The 18,945-nt window shown below is 41.8% G+C and overlaps 1 pseudogene; it reads left to right on the top strand.

Moving 5' to 3' along the window:
* The first annotated feature begins 3,073 nt into the window (after positions 1 to 3,073).
* On the top strand, positions 3,074 to 3,611 carry LOC100457632 (large ribosomal subunit protein uL11-like; annotated as a pseudogene).
* The last annotated feature ends 15,334 nt before the right edge of the window (positions 3,612 to 18,945 follow it).

The raw sequence follows: 18,945 nt of genomic DNA, 5'->3' as shown, positions 1-18,945 counted from the left end.
TGAGGTCAGGAGTTCGAGACCAGCCTGGCCAACATGGTGAAACCCCATCTCTACTAAAAATACAAAAATTAGCCAGGCATGGTGGCATGCACCTGTAATCCCAGCTACTCAGGAGGCTGAGACAGGAGAATCACTTGAACCCAAAGGCAGAGGCTACAGTAAGCAAAGATTACACTACTGCACTCCAGCCTGGGCAACAAGAGTGAGATTCTTTCCCCAAAAAAAAAAAGCCAGGCGTGGTGGCTCCCGCCTGTAATCCCAGCACTTTGGGAGGCTGAGGTGGGCAGATCACGAGGTCAGGAGATCAAGACCATCCTGGCTAACACGGTGAAACCCCATCTCTACTAAAAATACAAAAAATTAGCCAGGAGTGGTGGCAGGCACCTGTAGTCCCAGCTACTCGGGAGGCTGAGGCAGGAGAATGGCGTGAACCCGGGAGGCGGAGGTTGCAGTGAGCCGAGATCATGCCACTGCACTCCAGCCTGGGCAACAGAGCGAGACTCCATCTAAAAATAAAAATAAAAAAAAAAAGACATTATCTAGGCTGGGTGGAGTAGCTCACACCTCTAATCTCAGCACTTTGGGAAGCTGAGTTAGGAGGATCATTTGAATTCAGGAGTTCGAGATCAGCCTGGGAAATATGGTGAAACACTGTCTCTATAAAAAATACAAAAATGAGCCAGGAGTGGTGGCTCATGCCTGTGGCCCCAGCTACTTGGGAGGCTGAGACAGAAGTATCACTTGAACCCAAGAAGTAGTGGTTGCAATAAGCTGAGAACCAGTCATTGCACTCCAACATGGACACTAGACAGAGACACTGTCTCAAAAAAAAAAAGAGAGAGAGAGAGATTGGCCAAGAACTATGAGTTGTGGGTAGGGAGGGCTGAATAAATAAGAGTGCAGGGGATTTTTTTTTTTTTTTAAATACAGGGTCTCACTCTGTCACCAGGCTGGAATGCAGTGGCACAATCTCAGCTCGCTGCAGCCTCAAACTCCCCAGATTCAGGTGACCCTCCCACCTCAGTCTCCTGAGTAGCTAGGACCAGAGGCACATGCCACCATGCCCGGCTAATTTTTGTATTTTTGGTAGAGATGGGGTTTCACCATGTTACCCAGGCTGGTCTCGAAATCCTCAGCTCAAGCGACCCACCTGCCTCGGCCTCCCAAAGTGCTGCAATGATGGCACCCAGCCAAGAATGTTAACCTGAAGTGTGCATGCATTTAGGGCCACAAAACATGTGAAGCAAAAGCTGATAGAACTGAAAGGAGAAACAGACAAACCTACAATTACAGATGAAGACTTCAACACTTCCTTCTTAACAATTACTAGAACAACTAGGCAGAAAATCAGCAATGATATAAAAGAACTAAACAATAACATCAACCAGTAACATACAGGTTTAGAAAAACTCCACCTAACAACAGAACACAATTTCTTTTCAAGTACCCACAGAACATACACCAAGATAGATCATATCCTGGGCCATAAAACAAACCTTAAATTTAAAAGAACTGAAATTATGTAAAATGTAATCTGTGGCCACAATGAAATCAAACTAGAAATCAATAATGGAAACATAACAGGAAAATCTCCAAACTAAACAAAATACTTTTAGATAATCCATGGGTCAAAGAGGAGGTAAAAAAAAAAAATTGAGAAAAAAAAAGAGAATATAATAAACAGAATGAAAAAATAGGTATATTTTTCCCCAAGCTATATGCTTCTTCCTTAATACTCTTCCTCTATTTCATTTCAGGTTTTTTCACTCTAAAGTCTAAACTAACTAGGTCTGAGTCTTCAGAGTATTGCATTTGTTTAACTTACTGACTGGCATAATAATGCTATCTCAGCATAAACTATGGTAAAGGTTCCACCAGTCCAGGCCATTTTTGACAACTTCTTGGAGGGAAATGGGCAAACCACAAATCAAAAGAACATCTGCATCTGAAAATCCATCCTGTATAATAATAGAAGGCAAGAGATCTGTAACTAAAGCTAGTTATAAGTTGATGGACTCACTATGAACAATTTGGCTACATCTGGTAGAATTACAGAAAGCATGCAGAGTTCACATGTGTTAGAAATCCTAGCAGATCAAAGACTCTTAGCTTGAACTCTTTCTTAGTAGAGCTAAAAATGTATGTCACTCGGCCAGGCACGGTGGCTCATGCCTGTAACCCCAGCACTTTGGGAGGCCGAGGCAGGAGGATCACAAGGTCAGGAGTTCAAGACCAGCCTGGCCAACATGGTGAAACCCCGTCTCTACTAAAAACACAAAAATTAGCTGGGCATGGTGGCATGCACCTATAATCCCAGCTACTCAGGAGGCTGAGGCAGGAGAATTGCTTGAACCTGAGAGGCAGAGGTTGCAGTGAGCCAAGATTGTGCCACTGCACTCCAGCCTGGGTGAAAGAACAAGACCCTGTCTTGGAAAAAAAAAAAAAAAAAATGTGAAGACCATGGGAAAGACACAGTATCTGGGCTGGAGTGCAGTGTTCCTCATGGCACAGTCCCTTAGTGGGACTCCTTTGGCGAGGGGAGGGCGTTCCCCGACCCCTGGTGCTTCCCGGGTGAGGCAACGCCCCACCCTGCTTCGGCTTGCTGTCTGTGGGCCGCACCCACTGTCCAACCAGTCCCAATGAGATAAATCAGGTACCTCAGGTGGAAATGCAGAAATCACCCACCTTCCGCATCAATCTTGCTGGGAGCTGCAGACCAGAGCTGTTCCTATTTGTCCATCTCGCCAGCAATCCCCTTAAGAAACTCACTCAAAACCACACAACTACATGGAAACTGAACAACGTGCTCCTGAATGAGCACTGGGTAAATAACGAAATGAAAGCAGAAACAAATAAGTTCTTTGAAACCAATGAGAACAAAGACACAATGTACCAGAATCTCCGGGACACATCTAAAGCAGTCTTAGAGGGAGATTTATAGCATTAAATGCCCACAAGAGAAAGCAGGAAGGATCTGAAATCGACACCCTAACATCACAATTAAAAAAACTAGAGAGCTCTCGGCTTTCGGCTTGGAGGAGGCCAAGGTGCAACTTTCTTTGGTCGTTCCGCACCAGCCGCCTCCGCCATGCCGCCGAAGTTCGACCCCAATGAGATCAAAGTCTTATACCTGAGGTGCACTGGAGGTGAAGTTGGTGCCACTTCTGCCCTGGCCCCTAAGATTGGCCCCCTGGGTCTGTCTCCAAAAAAGGTTGGTGATGACATTGCCAAGGCAACGGGTGACTGGAAGGGCCTGAGGATTACAGTGAAACTGACCATTCAGAACAGACAGGCCCAGACTGAAGTGGTGCCTTCTGCCTCTGCCCTAATCATCAAAGCTCTTAAGGAACCACCAAGACACAGAAAGAAACAGAAAAACATTAAACACAGTGGGAATATCACTTTTGATGAGATCGTCAACATTGCTTGACAGATGCGGCACTGATCCTTAGCCAGAGAACTCTCTGGAACCATTAAAGAGATCCTGGGGACTGCCCAGTCTGTGGGCTGTAATGTTGATGGCCGCCACCCTCATGACATCATAGATGACATCAACAGTGGTGCTGTGGAATGCCCAGCCAGTTAAGCACAAAGGAAAATATTTCAATAAAGGATCATTTGACAACTGGTAAAAAAAAAAAAAAAAAAAGAACTAGAGAAGAGAAGCAAGAGTAAACAAATTCAAAAGCTAGCAGAAGACAAGAAATAACTAAGATCAGAGCAAAACTGAAAGAAATAGAGACATGAAAAACCCTTCAAAAAAATCAATGACTCTAGAAGCTGGTTTTTTGAAAAGATCAACAACATAGACTGCTAGCCAGACTAATAAAGAAAAAAGAGAGAAGAATCAAATAGATGCAATAAAAAATGATAAAGGGGATATCACCACTGATCCCACAGAAATACAAACTACCATCAGAGAATACTATAAACACCTCTAAGCAAATAAACTAGAAAATCTAGAAGAAATGGATAAATTCCTGGACACATACACCCTCCCAAGTCAAACCAAGAAGAAGTTGAATCCCTGAATAGAACAATAACAAGTTCTGAAATTGAGGCAGTAATAGCCTTCCAACCAAAAAAAGTCCAGGACCAGATGGATTCACAGCCAAATTCTACCAGAGGTACAAAAAGGAGCAGGTACCATTCCTTCTGAAACTATTCCAAACAATAGAAAAAGAGGGAATCCTCTCTAACTCATTTTATGAGGCCAGCGTCATCCTGATACCAAAGCCTGGTAGAGACACAACATAAAAAAGAGAATTTTGGGCCAATATCCCTGACGAACATCGATGTGAAAATCCTCAATAAAATACTGGCAAGCCGAATCCAGCAGCACATCAAAAAGCTTATCCACCACGATCAAGGCAGCTTCATCCCTGGGATGCAAGGCTGGTTCAACATATGCAAATCAATAAATGTAATCCATCATATAAACAGCACCAATGACAAAAACCACATGATTATCTCAATAGATGCAGAAAAGGCCTTTGACAAAATTCAACACCCCTTCATGCTAAAAACTCTCAATAAACTAGGTACTGATGGAACGTATCTCAAAATAATAAGAGCTATTTATGACAAACCCACAGCCAATATCATACTGAATGGCCAAAAACTGGAAGCATTCCCTTTGAAAACCAGCACAAGACAGGGATGCCCTCTCTCACCACTCCTATTCAACATAGTATTGGAAGTTCTGGCCAGGGCAATCAGGCAAGAGAAAGTAATAAAGGGTATTCAAACAGGAAGAGAGGAAGTCAAATTGTCTCTGTTTGCATATGACATGATTGTATATTTAGAAAACCCCATTGTCTCAGCCTGAAATCTCCTTAAGCTGATAAGCAACTTCAGCAAAGTCTCACAATACAAAATCAATGTGCAAAAATCACAAGCATTCCTATACACCAATAATAAACAGAGAGCCAAATCATGAGTGAACTCCCATTCACAATTGCTACAAAGAAAATAAAATACCTAGGCATACAACTTACAAGGGGGAGAACAACAAACCACTACTCAAGGAAATAAGAGAGGACACAAACAAATGGAAAAACATTCCATGCTCATGGATAGGAAGAATTGATGTTGTGAAACTGGCCATACTGCCAAAAGTAATTTATAGATTCAATGCTATCCCCATCAAGCTACCAATGACTTTCTTCACAGAATTAGAAAAAACTACTTTAAATTTCATATCGAACCAAAAAAAAAGAGACCGTATAGCCAAGACAATCCTAAGCAAAAAACAAAGCTGGAGGCATCACGCTACCTGACTTCAAACTATATTACAAGACTACAGTAACCAAAACAGCATGGTGCTGGTACCAAAACAGATATATAGATCAATGGAACAGAACAGAGGCCTCAGAAGTAACACCACACATCTACAACCATCTGATCTTTGACAAACCTGACAAAAACAAGCATTGGGGAAAGGATTCCTTATTTAATAAATGGTGCTGGGAAAACTGGCTAGCCATACGCGAAAAACTGAAACTGGACCCCTTCCTTAAACCTTAAACAAAAATTAACTCAAGATGGATTAAAGTCTCAAACGTAAGACCTAAAACCTGCTGCACGCGGTGGCTCATGCCTGTAATCCCAGCACTTTGGGAGGCCGAGGTGGGAGGATCACAAGGTCAGGAGTTCGAGACCAGTCTGGCCAACATAGTGAAAAACCCTGTCTCTACTAAAAATACACAAAAAAATTAGCTGGGTATGGTGGTGTGCGCCTGTAATCCCAGCTACTCAGGAGGCTGAGGCAGGAGAATCGCGTGAACCCGGGAGACGGAGGTTGCAGTGAGCCAAGATTGTGCCACTGCACTCCAGCCTGGGCAACAGAACAAGACTCCATCTCAAAAAAAAAAAAAAAAAAACCTAAAATCATAAAAACCCTAGAAAAAAAACCTAGGCAATACCATTCAGGACATAGGCATGGGCAAAGACTTCATGACTAAAACACCAAAAGCAATGGCAACAAAAGCCAAAATTGACAAATGGGATCTAATTAAACTAAAGAGCTTCTGCAAAGCAAAAGAAACTATCATCAGAGTGAACAGGTAACCTACAGAATGGGAGAAAATTTTTGCAATCTATCTATTTGACGAAGGGTTAAAATCCAGAATCTACAAAGAACTTAAATAAATTTACAAGAAAAAATCAAACAACCCCATCAAAAAGTGGGCGAAGGATATGAACTTCTCAAAAGAAGACATTTATGCAGTCAAGAAACACGAAAAAAAGCTCATCATCACTGGTCATTAGAGAAATGCAAATCAAAACCACAATGTGATACCATCTCACACCAGTTAGAATGGCGATCATTAAAAAGTCAGGAAACAACAGATGCTGGACAGGATGTGAAGAAATAGGAACACTTTTACTCTGTTGGTGGGAGTGTAAATTAGTTCAACCATTGTGGAAGACAGTGTGGCGATTCCTCAAGGATCTACAACCAGAAACACCATTTGACCCAGCAATCCCATTATGGGGTATATACCCAAAGGATGATAAATCATTCTACTATAAAGTCACATGCACACATATGTTTATTGTGGCACTATTCACAATAGCAAAGATTGGAACCAACCCAAATGCCCATCAATTATAGACTGGATAAAGAAAATGTGGCACATACACACCATGGAATACCATGCAGCCATAAAAAGGGATGCATTCGTGTCCTTTGCAGGGACATGGATGAAGCTGGAAACCAACATTCTCAGCAAACTAACACAAGGACAGAAAACCAAACACTGCATGTTCTCACCCAGAAGTGGGAATTGAACAATGAGAACACATAGACACAGGGAGGGGAACATCACACACTGGAGCCTGTCGGGGGGTGGGGGGCTAGGGGAGGGATAGCATTAGGAGAAATACCTAATGTAGATGACGGGTTGATGGGTGCAGCAAACCACTATGGCACATGTATACCTACGTAACAAACCTGCACGTTTTGCACATGTACCCCAGAACTTAAAGTATAATAAAAAAATAATGTATGTTACTCTACCTGCCAAATTCAGAAGAAGCTCTTAGTCTCTCTAAATGTGTATGTCACTTTGAAGGCAGAAATTCAAAAGCCATAATTTTTTCTTTTTTACAGTGGTTCTTTTCAATTTTATTTTTTTAATTAACAAATACAAATTATATATATATCACATGATGTATTGAAATGTGTATACAGGGCTGGGAGCAGTGGCTCACGCCTGTAATCCCAGCACTTAGGGAGGCCAAGGTGGGCAGATCACTTGAGGTAAGGAGTTCGAGACTAGCCTGGGCAACATGGTGAAACCCCATCTCTACAAAAAATACATAAAAGTTAGGCCGGGCTCGGTGGCTCACACCTGTCATCCTAGCACTTTGGGAGGTCGAGGCAGCTGGATTGCCTGAGCTCAGGAGTTCGTGACCAGCCTGGGCAACACAATGAAACACTGTCTCTACTAAAATACAAAAAATTAGCCCGGCGTGGTGGCATGCGCCTGTAATCTCAGTTACTCTGGAGGCTGAGACAGGAGAATCGCTTGAACCTGGGAGGCAGAGGTTGCAGTAAGCCCAGAGAGCACCACTGCACTCCAGCCTGGGCGACAGAGTGAGACTCCATCTCAAAAAAAAAGCAAATGTTTGCTGCGTGTGGTGGTACACACCTGTAGTCCTAGCTACTCGGGAGGCTGAAGTAGAAGACTTGCTTGAACCTGGGATGCGGAGGTTGCAGTGAGCCAAGATCGCGCCACTGCACTCCAGCCTGGGCAATAAGCAAAACTCCACCTCAAAAAAAAAAAAAAAAAAGTACATGTAGATGAAGATGACTCTTAAGGACTTAATATTGAACGGAAAAAGTGGGTTGCAGGTAATACATGTGTATGTAGAATTTTTAACTACACCAAACAACTCTACATATTTTCTTTGTTAACGCTGCGGGTTAGGGGGCTGGTGAGGGGGATGGTGGTAGGGAAACGGTGTCTGGCTCTGTTGCCCAGGCTGGAGTGCAGTGGCATGTGGCAGGATCTCAGTTCACTGTGGCTTGGACATCCTGGGCCCACGAGATCCTCCCACCCCAGCCCCCCGGGTAGCTGGGACTATATGCACACACCACCATGTCAGGCTAATTTTTGGATTTTATGTAGGGACGAGGTCTTGCCATGTCGCCCAGGCTGGTCTCAAACTCCTGGGCTAAAGTGATCCTCCCACCTTGGCCTTCCAAAGTTCTGGGATTACAGGTGTGAGCCACTGTGAATGGCTAGTTTTACATACTGTTTAGGGGCAAAATGCATTTGTAATAACTGTTCAGGGACAAAATACATTTGCAGTAAAAGTGTAAAATCAAGGACAGGAAGATTATATATTTGCCTCTGTGATTAGAGGAGGTACAAAGAGGACTTCAACTGTATCTGTAGTTAAAAAGAAAGCTCATACAAATATGACAAAAAGGAAATATGGAAAGTGCAAATGTATCCCTCTCCATTTCCCATGCAAATATGAAAAAATAGGAGAACACTGTGCTATCCTATTTCCCTGTATGTGCAATATTTCATTAAAAATGTAAGTTGTATGCTGATTCAAGCAGCAGGAAAAAATATATAAAAATATATGTGTGTGTATATTTATATGTGTATATGTGTATATATACATACATATATAAAATATATACATATACATTTAATACATAAATATATGTATATATACACATATATATAAATGTGTGTGTGTGTGTGTATGTGTGTGTGTGTGTGTTGCCAACTGTGGGAAAGTGATCTGCCCAGAAATTAAAAATCAAAATCAGAGAAATTAAACAGACCAAACAGGGCTAAGGATTTGGAATAAGTAATGGCAGGTATGGTGTGGAATTTTTATTAGCTGAAATTTCTAGCAAGCAAATTTGTAAAACGTAAGTAAGCCAGTTTAAAAATGAATTTCTTAATTAAAAATACTCATAGGAAGCACATACAGCTGGCCTTTGAACAATATGGGTTTGATCTGCGTGGGTCTATTAGACATGGATTTTCTTCTGCCTCTGCCACCCCTGAGACAAACAGCAAGACCAACACTTCCTTTTTCTCTTCCCCAGCCTATTCAACATGAAGATGAGGAGGATAAAGAGCTTTATAATGATCCACTTCCACTTAATATATAGTAAATATATTTTTATCTTCCTTATGATTTTCTTAATAACATTTTCTTTTTTTTCTTTTTGAGATGGAGTCTCCCTTTGTTGCCCAGGCTGCAGTGCAGTGGTGCGATCTCGGCTCACTGCAACCTCCGCCTTCTGGGTTCAAGCAATTCTCCTGCTTCAGCCTCCTGTGTAGCTGGGATTACAGGCACACGCCACCACGCCCAGCTAATTTTTGTGTTTTTATTAGAGACAGGGTTTCACCATATTGACCAGGCTGGTCTCGAACTCCTGACCTCAGGTGATCTGCCTGCCTCGGCCTCCCAAAGAGCTGGGATTATAGGCATAATAAGCCACTGTGCTCCAGATGATTTTCTTAATAACATTTTCTATCCTCCGGCTTACTTTATTGTAAGAATACAGTATATAATACATATCACATAAAAAAAAATGTGACAGTTTATGTTGCCAGTACGGCTTCCGGTCCACAGTAGGCTATTAGTAGTTAAGCTTTTGGGGTCAAAAGTTCTATGTGGATTTCTGAATGTGTGGAGGGTTGATGGTTGATGCCCCTAATCCCCATGTTGTTCAAGGGTCAACTGTACTTCAATTCCAAATCCAGTGCAGAAAAACTTTCAGGGCCAGGAAAATGCATTTTGATATAAAATTCAATGGATATTAAGCTCATGCCATAATTAACAACATAATTATTTTTGTAAGAGTTGATAATATTCACTCCACACTGAACTCTCTAACACACTCCCCCAGGTACTAAAGCCAACAAATAGTTTTCATTTCATAATCTTTTTTGCTGGAGAACTAAAGATCCTATTTATGAGTTCACTGAAATCCAAGAAAATTTAAAAATCTGGGGAAACAAAGAGCTGTGGATTCCTTTATGACTGCGGCTCAGCTTCTTGGAATGCAGTTTATCCTTACACTAGTAAGACCGGTTTATAACTGCAGATTCCAAAATGGAATTTGGTCAATGGGTAACTTTGAAGGGATGTCCTGTAATGAGGGAGGCTGCCAAAAATGAGTACCCAATGTGAGCCCTTTGGAAAAATAAGTACAATACACATAGGCAGCCAGTATCTTTGAATGAATGGTCTAATAGCCTATATTAAACTATATTCATGAGAAAAGAACACAGGGGACATAGCTCTTTTTTTTTTTTTTTTTTAATCTCATGACATCAGTAGAACCTGTTAAATTAAGTTTAGCCTAAAGCTGCCTCCTTCCATATCCTAAGTTTGGTCTAAAGGTTGCTCCATACAGAGTGAACTGTAACCTAACTAGATGTATAAACAGACCACAACCTACTCTTGTGCCAATCACCAAGTCTCAGTCAATCACAGGAGGCCAACTGTTCAAATTGTGTTCAAATAAGACAAACACCGAGCTATAACCAATCCTGCTGTTTCTGTACCTCATTTCCATTTTCTGTATGTCAATTCCCTTTTCCTGTCCATCAGTCTTCTTTGACCACCCATTAGCTCCAGAGTCTCTCTGAACCTATTCTGGTTCAGGAGGCTGCCCAATTCACAACCAGCTCCTTGTTCAATTAAACTATGTTAAATTTAATTTGTCTAAGGTTTTTCTTTTAACAAGCCTCATTCACGCTTACACTCTGAAATTCTTAAAAGAGTTCCAAATGTAAATGCAAAATCTCTGTGTACCATTTAATACTATAAAAAACTTAGCTTTTTTCTCCCAATTTGTATCATAAAAAGTTTAAAAACTTAAAACAAAAACCCTATAGTTCCATCAGCCTAATAAATTGCTTCTAATCCTAGACATAAAGAAGATTCTATTAGCAAACAAAATATAAATTCTTCTCAATTATACATGAAACAAACTCCAGGATAGACCACAAGTTAGTCCACAAAACAAGTCTTAACAAATTTAAGAAGACTGAATCATATCAAGTGTCCCTTCTGACCACATGGTATGAAACTAGAAATCAATAATAGAAGGAAACATGGAAAATTCACAAATATATGGAAATTAAACAACACGCTCCTGAACAACCAATGGGTCAGAGAAGAAATTAAAAGGAAAATTTTAAATGTCTTGAGACAGACAAAAATGGAAACACAACATATCAAAACTTGAGGGATGCAGCAAAAGCAGTCGTGACAGGGAAGTCTATAACAACAAATGCCCACGTTAAAAAAAAAAAAAAAGGCAGCCTGATGCAGTGGCTCCCACCTGTAATTCCAGCACTTTGGGAGGCTGATGTGGGCAGATCACTTGAGGCCAGGAGTTCAAGACCAGACTGGCCAATGTGGTGAAACCTCGTCTCCACTAAATGTAGAAAAATTACCTGGGGTGTAGTGGCGCATGCCTGTAATCCCAGCTACTTGGGAGGCAGAGGCAGAAGAATCACTTGAACCCAGGAGGCAGAGGTTGCAATGAGCTGAGATTGTACCACTGCACTCCAGCCTGGGCGACACAGCGAGACACCATCTCAAAAAAAAAAAAGTATGATGTTATCTGTGGGCTTTTCATAAATAGCTTTTATTGAGTTGAGGTACATTCCTTCTATGCCTAATTGTTGAGAGTTTTTAATCATAAAAGGATACTGAATTTTGTTAAATGCTTTTTCTGCAACTATTGAGATGATCATGTGGTTTTTGTCCTTCATTTTGTTAATATGGTGTATCACATTTATTGATTTATGTATGTTGAACCATTCTTGTATCACAGGGATAAATCATGCTTGAATATGGTGAATAAACTTTTTAATGTGCTGTTGAATTTGGTTTGCTAATGTTTTGTCAAGGATTTCTGCTTGTTTGTTTTGAGATGGAATCTCGCTCTGTCACCCAGGCTGGAGTGTGGTGGCACGATTGAGGCTCACTGCAACCTCCGCCTCCCAGGTTCAAGTGATTCTCCTGCCTCAGCCTCTCGAGTAGCTGGGACCACAGGCATGCACCACCACACCCAGCTAATTTTTGTAATTTTAGTAGAGATGGGGTTTCACCATGTTGGCCAGGCTGGTCTCGAAGTTCTAACCTCAGGTGATCCACCCGCCTTGGCTTCTCAAAGTGCTGGGATTACAGGCGTGAGCCACCGCACCCAGCCTGGCTTATAGGTTTCTTATAGTGTCCTTGTCTGCCTTTGGCATAAGGGCAGTGCTGGCCATGTAAAATGAGTTTGGAAGTATTCCCTCCTCTTCAGTTTTTAGGAAGAGTTTGAGAAGGGTTGATATTAGTTCTTTAAATGTTTGGTATAAGGCCGGGCATGGGAGGCCAAATAGAGTACTTTGGGAGGCTGAGGCGGGCAGATCACTTGAGGTCAGGGGTTCGAGACCAGCCTAGCCAACATGGTGAAACCCCGTCTCTACTAAAAATACAAAAATTAGCCTGATTTGATGGTGCACGCCTGTAGTCCCAGCTGCTCGGGAGGCTGAGGGCAGGAGAATCACTTGAACCCAGGAGGCAGAAGTTGCAGTGAGCCACGATCATACCACTGCACTCCAGCCTGGGCAACAGAGTGAGACTCTGTCTCAAAAAAAAAAAAAAATCAACATACAAATATCAGTAGCATTTCTATACACTAAAAACTATCTGAAAGAGAAATTAATAGGAAAACAATCCCATTTACAATAGCACCAAAAAAAAAAATTAGGAGTAAATTTAACCAAAGAGATGAAAGACCTGTATACTGAGGACAATAAAAGATTGATAAAGAAATTGAAGAAGTAAAAATAAATGGAATGATATCCTATGTTCATGGATTAGAAGAATATTGTTAAAATGTCTACAACACCCAAGAAATCTCCAGATTCTGTGTAATCTCTATCAAAGTTCCAATGCCAGTTTTCACAGAAATAGAAGAAAAAATTCTAAAATTCAAGTGGAACCACAAATGACCCCAAACAGCCAAAGCAATCTTGAGCAAAAAAAAAAAACAAAGCTGCAGGCATTATATTCCCTGAGTTCAAAACATGTTATAAACCTGTTGTAACAGCATGGTACTGGCATAAAAACACTCACACTGGAACAGGAGCTCAGAAATAAACCGAACTATTAATGGTTAATTGATATTTTACAAAGGTGCCAAGAACACACAATGGGGAAATGACAGTTTCTTTATAAATTTTGGTAAAATTGGATATCCACATGCAGAAAACTGCAACTGGACCCTTATCTCACACCACATACAAAAATCAACTCAAAGCCAGGTACAGTGGCTCACACCTGTAATCCTAGCACTTTAGGAGGCCGAGGTAGGCAGATCTCTTGAGCTCAGGAATTTGAGACCAGCCTGGACAACATGGCAAAACTGTCTCTACAAAAAATACAAAAATTAGCTGGGTGTGTTGGTGTGCACCTGTAATCCCAGCTATTTTTGGGGATGAAGCAGGAGGATTGCTTGAACCCGGGAGGTTGAGGATGCAGTGAGCTGTGATTCTGCCACTATACTCCAGCCTGGACAAGAGTGAAACCCTGTCTCAAAAACAAACAAACAAACAAACAAAAAACTCAAGATGGATTAAAGACTTAAACATAAGACCTGAAACTGTAAAACTACTAGAAAAAAACATAGAAGAAAAGCTCCAGCATATTGGTCTGGGCAATGATTTCTTGAATAGGCCTGCAAAAGCATAAGCAACAAAAGCAAAAATAGACAAAATGGCTTATATCAAACTAAAAAGTTTCTGCACAGCAAAGGAAACTTTTAACAGAGTGCAGAGACAACCCAAGGATTGGAAAAAAATATTTTCAAACCATACATTTATAAAGGGGCTAGGCCGGGCCCAGTAGCTCACGCCTGTAATCCCAGCACTTTGGGAGGCTGAGGCAGGCACATCACTTGAGGGCGGGAGTTCGAGACCAGCCTGGCCAACATGGTGAAACCCTGTCTCTACTAAAAATACAAACATTAGCCAGGCATAGTGGTGCACATCTGTAATCCCAGCTACACGGGAGGCTGAGGCAGGAGAATCACTTGAACCCAGGAGGTGAAGGTTGCAGTGAGCCACTGCACTCGAACCTGGGTGACAGAGTGAGACTTCATCTCAAAAAAGAAAAAAAAAAGAAAAGGGACTAATATCCAAAATATATAAGGAATTCAATTTAATAACAAGATAACAAATAACCCAATTAATAAATGGGCAAAGGACCTGAAGAGTCATATATCAAAAGAAGACATAAAAATGGCCAATAGATGTTTGAAAAAAATGCTCAACACCTCTAAGCATAGAGAAATGCAAATAAAATCATGAGATATCACTTCACACCTGTTAGAAGGGCTATATCGAGGTTCCTCAAAAAAAAAAAAAAAATAGAATTACCTTATTATCCAGCAATCCCACTTCCGGGTATATATCCAATGGAATTGAAATCAGTATGTTGAAGACATATCTGCACTTCCATGTTCATTTCAGCATTATTCACAATAGTCAAGATACAGAAGCCAACCTAAGTGTCCACCAACAGATGAGTGGATAAATAAAATGTGGTGCATATATACACAAAAGAATACTATTTAGCCACAAAAGAGAAGGAAATTCTGTCATTTGCAACAATATAGATGAACCTGGAGAACATTATGTTAAGTGAAATAAGCCAGACAAATACTGTATGAAAAACAAATATTGTATGATCTCATTTATATGTGGAATCTAAAAAAATTGATCTCATAAAAACAGAGGAAAAAAATGATTACCAGAGGTGGGGTGGGTGGGTGAAGGGAACGGGGATAGAGGAGATGATGATCAAAGGGTACAAAGTTTCAGCTAGACTGGAAGAATACAGTTTAGTAATATGGATTATATTAATCTCATAAAAGTATTATAAGTTTACTTTCTAATTTTAAAAGATTCAAATGTTTAGTTAGAATTTTTTTTTTTTTTTGAGATGGAATCTCACTCTGTTGCCTAGGCTGGAGTGCAGTGGTATGATCTCAGCTCACTGCAACCACTACCCCCTGAATTCAAGCTATTCTCCTGCCTCAGCCACCCGAGTAGCTGAGATTACAGGCATGCGCCACCATGCCAGGCTAATTTTTGTATTTTCAGTAGAGACAGGGTTTTGCCATGTTGGCCAGGCTGGTCTTGAACTCCTGACTTCGGCTTCCCAAAGTGCTGGGATTACAGGCGTGAGCCACTGTGCCTCACCAGAAATGTTTAAATAATATGAACTGCCATAGACTAGAAGATAATAGAATGTTCTTCATTAAAACAACAATAATAATAATGATGAAGCTGAGCGCAGTGATGCTTGGCTCTAGTCTCAGCTACTCGAGAAGCTGAGGCAAAAGGATCACTTGAGCCCGGGAGTTTGAGGCTAGCCTGGGCAAAACAGCAAGACCCTGTTTTATACTGAATATTTATACTACAATCAGTAAACCTGGATGTAATATAAAGACCTCAGAAATTCAACAGTGGCCTGTATGTCTCAGGTGAAAACTATCTCTAGGACTGAAATTATTCTTTCAGAGATAAAAATGCATTATGGGAAAAGATACTTGCTTTCTGAGGGAATATAATACAATGTCAAGTGCTCCATGATTCAGAGCAAATGTCTGTTTTTCGTAGTAAACACTGGACCAACACTTGATTGCTACCATGGTTTGGATGTATCCCCCACCCAAATCTCATCTTGAATTGTAATAACGCCCACGTGTCAAGGGCAGGGACAAGTGGAGATAATTGAATCACGGCGGGGGGTGGTTCCCCCATACCGTTCTCGTGGTAGTGAATACGTTTCACCAAATCTGATGGTTTTATAAATGGGAGTTCCCCCGCACAAGCTCTTGCCTGCCGCCACGTAAGACATCACTTGGCTCCTCATTCGCCTTTGGCCATGATTGTGAGGTCGCCCCAGTCATGTGGAAATGTGAGTCAATTAAACCTCTTTACTTTATAAATTACCCAGTCTCAGTTATGTCTTTATTAGCAGTGTGAGAACAGACAAATAGCCATTTTGGCATGTTTTAGGTGAGGGAATAGATTTCTCCTTTTGTCTCACACACAAATGTTCTTAAAATGTCATTCCTACAGAGGCTTCATCATCAGCACTCCTACTGAAAGATCTTACCCATGACACATTCTAAATTTGGATGGACTATGATAAAACAGAACTGATTTCACTCAGTACCACAAAAAATATGCTCTTTCCTGTCTTTGATCCCCTCCAGTCTCAGGACGCTATCACTTCCCATTCCCTGGTGGGCCTGTCAGGATGAGATTTGGGGAGTGTACCAATCGACCAACTGAGGGAATTAACACCTTATTCTCACGAATAATCTCTGTAGCCCTCTACAGAGGGGTCGAAATTAATCACAAAATCTTTCAATATATTTTTATAAACACATGACTAACACATTTAAAAGTTCATAAGTTTTAGGCTGGGCGCAGTGGCTCACACCTGTAATCCCAGCACTTTGGGAGGCCGAGGCAGGCGGCTCACGAGGTCAGGAGATAGAGACCATCCTGGCTAACACGGTGAAACCCCATCTCTATTAAAAATACAAAAAAAATAGCTGGGTGTGGTGGCGGGCGCCTGTAGTCCCAGCTACTCGGGAGGCTGAGGCAGGAGAATGGTGTGAACCTGGGAGGTGGAGCTTGCAGTGAGCCGAGATCGCGCCCCACTGCATTCCAGCTTGGGCGATAGAGCGAGACTACGTCTCAAAAAAAAAAAAAAAAAAGTTCATAGGTTTTAGAACCAACAAGTCTTGAGTTTAAGATTTTTATGGACATTTATGTTATGGACAAGTTACTTAACTGCCTGAGCCTGTTTCTTCATCTGTAAAAATGGAAATAACAATATTTATATTGTTAGGATTGAATGTGCTCACTTTGAGATTACCTTAGCTGTTCTTTACTTATTTTTCCTTTTTTACTTTCCACACGATACTGATAAATATTACATCTCTCTCTATCCACCTTTCCTATCCATGACAATTTATAATTCCATTTCTGGTTCAAGAGTGCTACAGAATTATTGTTATTGAATATGGATTGTAAAATCTATAAATTGAGAAATTATTTCTATAGTCAGGATATATATAAATGGGGGTGGGGAAGAGAGAGGAAAAAAAATTTACTCTGCTAAACTGCCTAAGTAATGCCAAAGAAGGGCCCTGGCTAAAAATGTTGAGAATAAATTTGGGGCTGAAATAGTGCCCAAAGAAAGAATTAACCTTTAATACAAAATAAATCATCTGTTCAGGTGTCAGTCCCCACCCTGGACAGAGGGTGCAATGGCTAGAACCTTATTTCAGGTTTTTATCACAACTATGAAGATAGAGCTGCTTACATAAAACAAAGAGTAGTTCAAGCCAAGTAACAGTGTCTTGAATGAGACAGAAATTTATCTTTCATAGACTGGAAGTTCTGCAAGGAGTGAAAAAAATAAAAATAAAGACATTTCCTGGCTGGGCACAGTGGCTCATGCCTGTAATCCCAGTGCTTTGGAGGCCGAGGCAGGTAGATCACCTGACGTCAGGAGTTCAAGACCAGCCTGGCCAACATGGTGAAATCCCATCTCCACTAAATACAAAAAATTAGCCAGGTGTGGTGGCACATGCCTGTAATCCCAGCTACTTGGGAGACGAGACAGGAGAATCACTTGAACCCGGGAGGCGAAGGTTGCAGTGAGCTGAGATTGTGCCATTGCACTCCAGCCTGGGCAACAAGAGCAAAACTTTGTCCTCCCCGCCCTCCACCCCCCACAAAAAAAAAAGGAAAAAAAAGGAAATTTCCCTATCACATTAAAGTCCACAGGAAGGCTGTCCAGGACTCGCATAGTGGCTCCATAATCATCTGAGATCCAGATGAGATCCGGGGGTCCTGAGATCCAGGGTCCCCCCTCTCTTTCTGCTCCATCATCCTAACAACTGGCATTGATTCTCAATATCACCTCATGGTCCAAGAGGGCTGGTGGCCCTCTAACCATCAAGTCTGTGACACAAACCAAAAGAAGGAAGGACGGAAAGGCAAGAGAGAACACACCTGCCAGCTGAGTCAGCTCCTTTTTTTTTCTTTCCTTTTTTTCTGAGACGGAACCTCGCTCTGTTGCCCAGGCTGGAGTGCAGGGGCGCGATCTCGGCTCACTGCAAGCTCCGCCTCCAGGGTTCACGCCATTCTCCTGCCTCAGCCTCCTGAGTAGCTGGGACTACAGGTGCTCACCACCTGTTAGCCAGGATGGTCTCGATCTCCTGACCTCGTGATCCACCCACCTCGGCCTCCCAAAATGCTGGGATTACAGGCGTGAGCCACCGCGCCCGGCCTGAGTCAGCCCTTTTAAGCAGCCTCCTGGGAAGTCAACTTGATATTGGCAGAATTAGTCACATAGCCATATCTCTTGTCAGAGAGGACGAAAAATTCAGTCTTTTAGCTGGAGACATAAGCTCCAAATAAAGTGGGGACTGACATTCTTTTACTAAAGTGCAAGGGAAGAATGGACACTGGTGGCCCCGGCAATCTCTGCCATAATGTTTCAAACCCATGTGAGAAAGGCTGGGCAAAGTGGCTCATGCCCACAATCTCAGCACCTTGGGAGCCGAGGTGGGAGGACTGTTTGAGACTAGGAATTTGAGACCAGCTAGGGCAACACACTGAGACCCGACCCTGTCTCTACAAAAAATTAAAATTTAGCCAGGCGTGGTGACATGTACCTGTAGTCCAAGCTACTGGGGAGGCTGATGGGGGAGGATTACTTGAGCCCAGGAGAGCGAGGCTGCAGTGAGGTATAATCACAACACTGCATTCCAGTCTGGGCAACACAGGAAGACCCTGCCTTTAAAAAAAAAAAAAAAAAAAAAAACAGTGGCTGGGCACGGTGGCTCACGCCTGTAATCCCAGCACTTTGGGA

This window comes from Pongo abelii, chromosome 15 (genome assembly GCF_028885655.2).
Source record: "Pongo abelii isolate AG06213 chromosome 15, NHGRI_mPonAbe1-v2.0_pri, whole genome shotgun sequence".
Taxonomy (NCBI): domain Eukaryota; kingdom Metazoa; phylum Chordata; class Mammalia; order Primates; family Hominidae; genus Pongo; species Pongo abelii.
This window is presented reverse-complemented; position numbering and strand designations above follow the sequence as displayed.